This window comes from Pezoporus flaviventris, unplaced genomic scaffold, assembly GCF_033815535.1.
Source record: "Pezoporus flaviventris isolate CSIRO_AGI_PZ_B2104156 unplaced genomic scaffold, CSIRO_AGI_Pfla_v1 ptg000253l, whole genome shotgun sequence".
NCBI lineage: Eukaryota > Metazoa > Chordata > Aves > Psittaciformes > Psittacidae > Pezoporus > Pezoporus flaviventris.
In genome coordinates, this window is record NW_026892800.1 from 232,667 (window position 1) to 240,544 (window position 7,878).

Here is a 7,878-nt window from a genome sequence, read left to right on the forward strand (position 1 = left end):
CTGCTGGGGCTTGGATGTTGTTTGTATGGCTTAAGGGAGGACTGGGGAATTGTGTGTGTCCCCATGAGCTGGCATCATCCTCCACACCCCTCTTCTTCAGAGGGAAGAGCCAAAACACCCACCTTTATGCAGCAGAAGTACATCACCTGCGTCCCTTTCCAGACCCCATGGACCAGACCCACCTGGTTGCACCCTGTGATCTGCTGTTCAGGGCTCATGAGCAGGACAGTCTGATGATAACAGTTTGAGGACATCCTATAACAGGGTCTCCCATGTGAAGGCAGAATCCCCACCCAGAGCCAAGCTCTGCTCCCCTTCTCTGCTCACGAGCCCTGCAGTTTTGTTTCAAGAAGAAAAACTTGAGAGGTCAGCAGGAAATCAGAGGAATGAGATCCAAAGGTTAGAGAAGAGGATCAGAACCCAAATTTAGTGACAAAATCCAAAGCTTTGCTATGCAGTTCAGGTGGAAACGATGAAAACCATGCCCCGTTGCGATAGCTGAATCCTGATCCAGACTTCCGATATCCTGCAGATGCTCCAAATCAGTTCTCATGCTCAGACCATTAAAACACTAAGCTATTTGCTTCCATTTCCCTAGGAAATAAGTGGAGCTGTGCTGTAAGTCCCAATGCAGCGAGTTCTGCCAGTGTGATAGAGTGGGTCAGCATTTCCCCCCAGGGAGAGGGTGGTCCTGGGTCCCTGCTGACACACCAGAGCTGATGGTGGCAAACTTCAGTGGTGCTGCCTGCAGCAGCCTGAGTGAGCACCAGCTGGTGGGATATGTTGAAGGGGAGGACAAGGCTTTACGGGTTATATTCTGGCTGTTGTGGTGTATTCCAGGCAGAGACCTTCTGGGTACTTGGCTTGTGGAGCTGCTCTGGAAGCCATTGTCAGGGCTGGGCACCTTTGAAGTTTCCCCTGGACGTCAGCAAGGCACTGTCAGGACACCCTGAAGGGAAGAGACAGCATGTGTCGGGGAGGCTTTTGGCCCTGAGGGACCCGGAAGCATTGTCCACCAGGACAATGTAGAGGCAGTCTGTAGGCACTCAGATGTCAATGTTTCACTTGTCCAGCCCTCCTGGATGTAGATGTACAACTCCTCTGAAACAAAGCCAATGAGGCGAGAACCCTGCAGGGTTGTTTTTTCAATCTCATTGGTTTTTCCACCAATGTTATTCTTTCTGGAAGCCTGGGCCATGATTCAGAATGCTTGGGATGGCAGCATTGCCATGGCCATGGGAATGCAACTGATGAGAAGCTCTGTATGGTATTGCACTATTTGGTACTGGCCACCTCAGAGGCCAACAAAAAACAGGTATTTTGGAGAATGCAAGACCATCCCTGAGACTAAGACAGCCCCCAGGTCAGGTCTGACAGCAGCAGTTCCAGGTTATATGAGCTGGCAAAGGGTTAATCCTTTTTCCCTACTATCCAGCGACACAAAACCACACTCACCTTTTCAGACAATCTCTTCCAAACATGCCCCAAGAACGATTACTGTGTAATGCCTGATTAGGAACTTCAAGGTTATCTCATTCACACAAGAGTTTGCTGCTTTGAGCTCCTGGAAGCAAAACCAAGGTGTTTAATCTCAACCTTTTGTCTGTGGATATTTTGTTAGCTGTAATTCCTGCTGGGATCTTTCCCCTGCCATCCAGATCCAACATTTGTCCATATAGACTCTGTCCCAGCCCTAAATCCCCACACACCTCTTCCTTCCATCACAGACCCCAGGAAGGGGATGCTGGCTGGTGTAGGCACAGACAGCTTGCACACGGTTGGAACGGTAACAGTTGGTTCCGATTCCTCTGGCCACTACACTTTGCCATTGCTATGCTGGGAAGCGTCCTGCTGGGAAGCAGAAATATTCTGGGAAGTATTCCGAGAAATAAAACAACCCAGACTTCAAAGAACACAAAAGTGAGACGCTGGGTCAGATACGGACCTTCAGGTACGACCTGTCAGATACAGACACCTTCAGCAGTCAGTATTGGGAGAGGGAGGCACGGAGCAAAGCCATAGGACCCCCAGGCACAGCATAGGAAGAGGTGCTTGGGAAGCAAACCTCATAGGGTCTGTGTTCCAGATCACAAGTAACGGATGCTAAACCCTCGCCCCCAGTGTACAGGCAACCAACCCTCACCTCTTAATGCCTCCCACATGCTTAGAAGGAAGGCAGAAATTACAGCTGTCTCACCATGTGCACACCACAGGGTGAAACGCAATTCACCTTCCAGACTGAAAATGCCCTTTTCACATGTCAGCTCTGCTCCAGTGAAAATCTCTTAAAGGAGACAACCAAAACCAGACCCTCCCCGAGGTTAGAGCTCAGTGAGAAACAGGGTGGAAAAAAGGTACTGAGCTGGATGAGATTCATCCTCTTGTTATCTACCATCAAAGCACAGGCTGGTTTAGAAACAGCATCCCGAGCTGCAAAACACACTACAGGAAGTTTCACCTGCTGCTGGTGGGCTACAGAAAGGTTTTGGCCCGCTATACAAAAAAGACTGTAAACAGAACCTGGAGATATGTCAGCAAACACACCGCCACCAAGCAGGAGAGCTCAATGTCAAGTTCTAATTCTGAAATCATTTTTATTAGCCCAGATCTGTTATAACAGCGACCAACCTGGCCACAAGATCCTGGAGACTTTCTAGCCAGAGAAAACTTCAGTATAAAAAACCCCTATCACATAGCACATAAAACTGGAACATAAATGCTGCACTTTCATGTCTTCACCAGGATGTTTAGATTAAACTAGAACAAGCCCTGAATGCAGGGAGATGAAAGGAACCTAAACCAATTTTGGTCAGAGCAGCCCTCTGGAAGGCTCTAGTCTAACTCTTTACACAAAGCAGGACTACCCCCAAAGCAAGATCAGGTTGCTCAGCACCTTGTCCTGTTAAGTGCTGAAGCCCATCAAGGATGAGGAACCCATCAGCTCCCTGGTACCCATCCCAAAGCTGCACCATGCAAATGGGATGAAATTCCAAAACAGAATTTCCCTTGCTGCAGTTTGTGTCCACAGGCTCCTGCCTTTCCAATGTGCACACCTGACATAGCTACACATTAGGTAGCTGCAAACAGCAAGATCTCCCCTTCATCTTCTCTCGACCAAGCTGAAACCCATCTCTATCACCCCCTCCTCATGTGCTTTAGTCCCCAACCACCACATCTGGACTCTCCAATATGTCTATATCTTTCTTATGCTGGGGACCTCAAAATGCAGCTGTGACTTCCTAAGTCCCAAACAGAGATGAATAAACACTTCCCTCCACATGCTAGCTGCGCTTTTACTAATGCAGCCCAGTCTGTGGTTGACCTTCATGGCAGCAACATCTTCACAAGCGTGCATGCAAAACACTGCTAGAAACCTTGCAGAAGTCAGGGGACACAGCACCCACTGATCCTCCCCATCCACAGAGCCACTCATCTCACTGCAGAAGGTAATTGGTAAGATTTACCTTTAGGAAAACCACACTGACTGTTCCCAATGACCTTCTTGTCCTTTGTGTACTTTCACATCCTTGGACATGGTTTTGAGGAGGATCTGCCCCGAAACTTCCCCAGGGACTGAGGTGAGACTGGCAAGCCTGGCATCTCCTGGATCTTCCTTTTTTACCTTTTTGAGGACGGGTGTGACTTTGTCTTTCATGGCAACCATCAGGAACCTTCCCCAGCTGCCAAGAGTTTAAGAATCATAGAATGGTTTGGGTTGGAAAGGCCCTTAAGATCATCCAGTTCCAACCCCCCTGCCATGGGCAGGGACACCTCACACTAAACCATGTCAAAGACATGTAGACCATGTAAACCATTTTCAAATACAGTGTAGAATAGCCTTGAAATGACATCAGTCCAGCCCCCTCAGCGCCCTCAGGTGCGTCCTGTCTGATCTCAGGGTCATGAATAGCCAGTTCCCCTAAACAAAGTGGAATTTTACCTTCTTCTGATGTACCTTTCTCAACCGAACTCTGCCACAAGGCACAGAGATGAGGGAGGCCACGCTAGTGAAACCTTTGTCACCAGGACACCAACCCATTTGCAGTGGGCAGTTTCCTGACTTCACCCCTGGGATGTTTCTATGTTCCTTCTGGGCAGCCCAGCCCCGCTTTCACTTTCTGTGCACTGAGGGTTTTCATTTGAGCTTAGTCATGAGTTCCCTGTTCAATCCACGCTGGCCTCCTGCCATGCTCGCTTGACTTCTGCAGATCAGGCTGGGCTTTTCTTCTGTTTGGAGAGGTCATCCTTGAAGATCCAGCAGCTTTCCTGGGCAGCTTTCCCCAGGAAGGCAGCCTCCATTGCAATCCCACTGAAGTCCTCAATATGCCCAAGTCCTGGTGGCAGAACTGTTACTCTGCTGCTCGCATTCCTCACTTCTCTCAGATCCACCAAGCCATGACTCCAGCAGCCAAAGCTGCCATCAAACGCCTCCAACCAGCTCTTCCTTATACATAACCCACAGCTCAAACACCTCCCCTGCCTGGCCTGCCCAGCACTTTCATCAGAAATGAAATGATCATTAGACCTTACAGTGAGGCTCTTTCTGCTTTTTTCCCCTCATCTTCTGACCTATGAAATCCCTGTCCGAAGCCTCACAAAATCACGGCATCGCTGCATCAACCTCGCTGGGGGTCCTCATCGGGCTGGCTAACCAGTACTAACCAGAAGAATGAAACTCAGTTGCAGGGGAAGGGGATCAAAACGCTCCCCACAGCTGCAGGATCTAATGTTTCCCTGTGTGTCCTGCTATCTGGGGACAGAGACCTCCTGGGCAGCATGAACCAGAGCTCTCCAAGGAGCACTGAGCAAGCTGGGGATGTTCTGGCACTACTCCCACTCTGGGGCTCTTGTTTGAGCCTTTTAGATGCACCATCATGCTCATTACTAGTCCCATGTAGAGTCCTGAGTCTGGCACTACCCCAGCAAAGGGCATGTAAGAGAAAGAGTACAGGTTACACAAGTGTCATGGTATTCTAGGGAAGAGGTAACTTGTGAAAGTTGGCTGTGAAACTGAAGGTCTTGATCTGGGTGAAAACCCACTCTATAAAGACGAAGGCAAAAGACAGGGAGAAGCACAAAGACACATTGGGTCTGACAGTCACCTCCTCACAGGCCATCAAGGGTATGCTCTCCCCTCAGTGCCCAACCACCAGACTTAGGATTGTCTCTGAGAATTGACTCACACGTGCGGATGTGGGTACATGCTCCCTAAGGTACATCCATTGGGAGCAAAGTCAGGTAACATGGGTTATGAAACAGAAACAGGGGTTAAATGTGTGGCAAAAGGTGAAAAGAGACTGTTTCCAGTGGCAGCAACTCCAGGGGATGCTATGGCAGCCAGCAGGTCAGCTCCTCAGTGGGTGACAAGAGCACCACAGCAAGCCCTGGGCACCAGACCCACTTCCAGATCCTGTGCCCACACGTGCTGCCAAACTAAGTGTTCCAGGCCAGGTTGGACACAGGGGCTTGGAGCAACCTGCTCCAGTGCAAGGTGCCTCTGCCTGTGGCAGGGGGTTGGAACTGGATGAGCCTTAAGGTCCTTCCAACCTAAATCATTTTAGGATTCTATGCTTGGGGCTGTTGGGGGATCACCACTCCCTCATGGTGTGCAGACCTTTGAGCACCGATACCTGGGAATTCAGCCTCGGGGAACAGGTCAGGGACACAGGATTCTCACACATCTCAAAACAGTGACACCTTCTTTGGCATTTCAGATCCAGACTGGATAAAGTGCTGAGAAACCTCAGAATGGACACAACATGCCAATACTCACATATTGCCCTGCCTGCGTGTCTGGCAAGCTAAGAGGGACCATGAGCTCCTGCGTGGCTGCTTCAGAAGAAATACCAGGGGTCTCTTCAGCCACTGCCTCACACACACACACACACGCATGCACACAGTTCACAGAGTTCCTGCAACACTGGTCCTGTGCAGATCCTCTCTTTATAGAGCTGCTGGAGCAGACTTGGAGCTACTCTGCCCTCGCGTGGTATGTGGGTACTTCCGAAGTAACACATCTCACTGCAGCTTTATGGCTATCACTGTATCACATCTTTATGGCTATCACTGTATCACACCTTTATGGCTATCACTGTATCACATTTTTATGGCTATCACTGTATCACACCTTTATGGCTATCACTGTATCACATCTTTATGGCTATCACTGTATCAAACCTTTATGGCTACCACTGTATCACATCTTTATGGCTACCACTGTATCACATCCTTCTGAGCGTACCATTCACTTACCAATGTATCCCCCTTATCAGTGTCTGCAGAAGATGCTGCACTCATTCACACATGGGTTCCTCCTGGACCATTCTGAAAGCACCCAGCAGATCATATCCAACAAATATCTAAACCAAACCCTAGAGATAGGTCGTTTTGAAGATAAGCATGAGATATCATGGGATGCTTTTTAAAGTGTTCTTAGACTACTTCTGAGACATTTCTTACAATGGTCCTGAAGACACTCCCCGACTCTGGAACCTTTCTATCCAGAAGTCATTTGAAGTTGACTCAAAGACCTCACCTAAGGGACAGAGCCAGGTAGAGTTTGAAAATCCATTGAAAGCGCCAGCCCAGGAGCAATTCTGTGGCTCCTCTGAAAGCTGGAGGAAGTCCTGAACTTCCCTGAGCAGATCCAGCACGTCCGAAACTGCAGTCAAAGGCAATTCTGAAAACATAGAGATCTAAGGTCCCACCAAAGCAATTCATCAAATGTCTATGATCCCATCGAAGGGACAGCTAGAAAATGCCATAGGGCACCACTGACAAAACAAGTGTGAAGATCATAAGGCAGGTGTGAAGCTGCCCTAGAGCCAGTCCCTATGGATTGGTTGTAAACATCTTGGTGATTCTAAAAATGTCCCAAATAACACCACATAGAAGCCATTTCGGAAGCTATCTGTACTGTCAAATCATAGCCATGAACACCCCATTAAAAGGATTATGAAAAGAAAACTCAAGCAAAAATCCCACAAAACCATCCCGTATTAAAAATCCTTTGTGTGATTTTTGGAAGCATTCTCCTGGGGGCCTTTTGAAGGGATTTGTCCAACGATCTCTCAATTTTTTATGGTCCTATTTCCAATGACTCCTTTGTGGGGATCTGGGCTTACTGTTGATAGCTCCTTGGCAGTGGGTTTAGTCTCTTCAGGGTGTTTTCACAATAGCTCCACAATGGAGGTGGGGTATTTTTACAGCATTTCATAGGTTTTCGGAGACAGTTTACATGACGGTTATGGGATGGTGTCTTGGGGAAGGATCAGAGGGATTTGCTGTAAACTGCCTGAGTGATGTTGGATTTGTGAGTATTTCCCCCCTGAAGTCTGCACTCCTCAGACCACGGACCCTATTTTGTGCAGTCATAACCCCAGGATTCCCAGCGCTGTCTCCGCTTGCAGGGGAGTTGCACACAGCGAGGGTAACACCCCCCCTGCAGCTCCCAGAGGACAAACCCTGAATCTGCCAGGAGCCCTCCCATGCAACAATCCCAAAGGGATCACCTGTGGTGCCAGGCCACCATGGAGCCCCTGCCAGCTCTCTGAGCAGAAGGCAGCAAAGGCAGCCCTCAAACAGCAGCCATGGCGGGTCAGTGCGACTTCCACTGGACCAGATTGCCCAAAGCCCATGGTAGGAGGTTAGAATTAGGTGATCTTTGAGGTCCTTTCCATTCAAACCATTCTGTGATGTTATGATTTGATGATCCCCAAGGCCACCCCGAGGACAGAACAAGTCAAGACAAGCCAAGGAATCTAGGAGGGACTCTTCATCAGGGACTGTAGTGATAGGACAAGGGGTGATGGGTTCAAACTGAAACAGGGGAAGTTTAGATTGGATCTAAGGAAGAAGTTCTTTCCTGTGAGGGTGGTG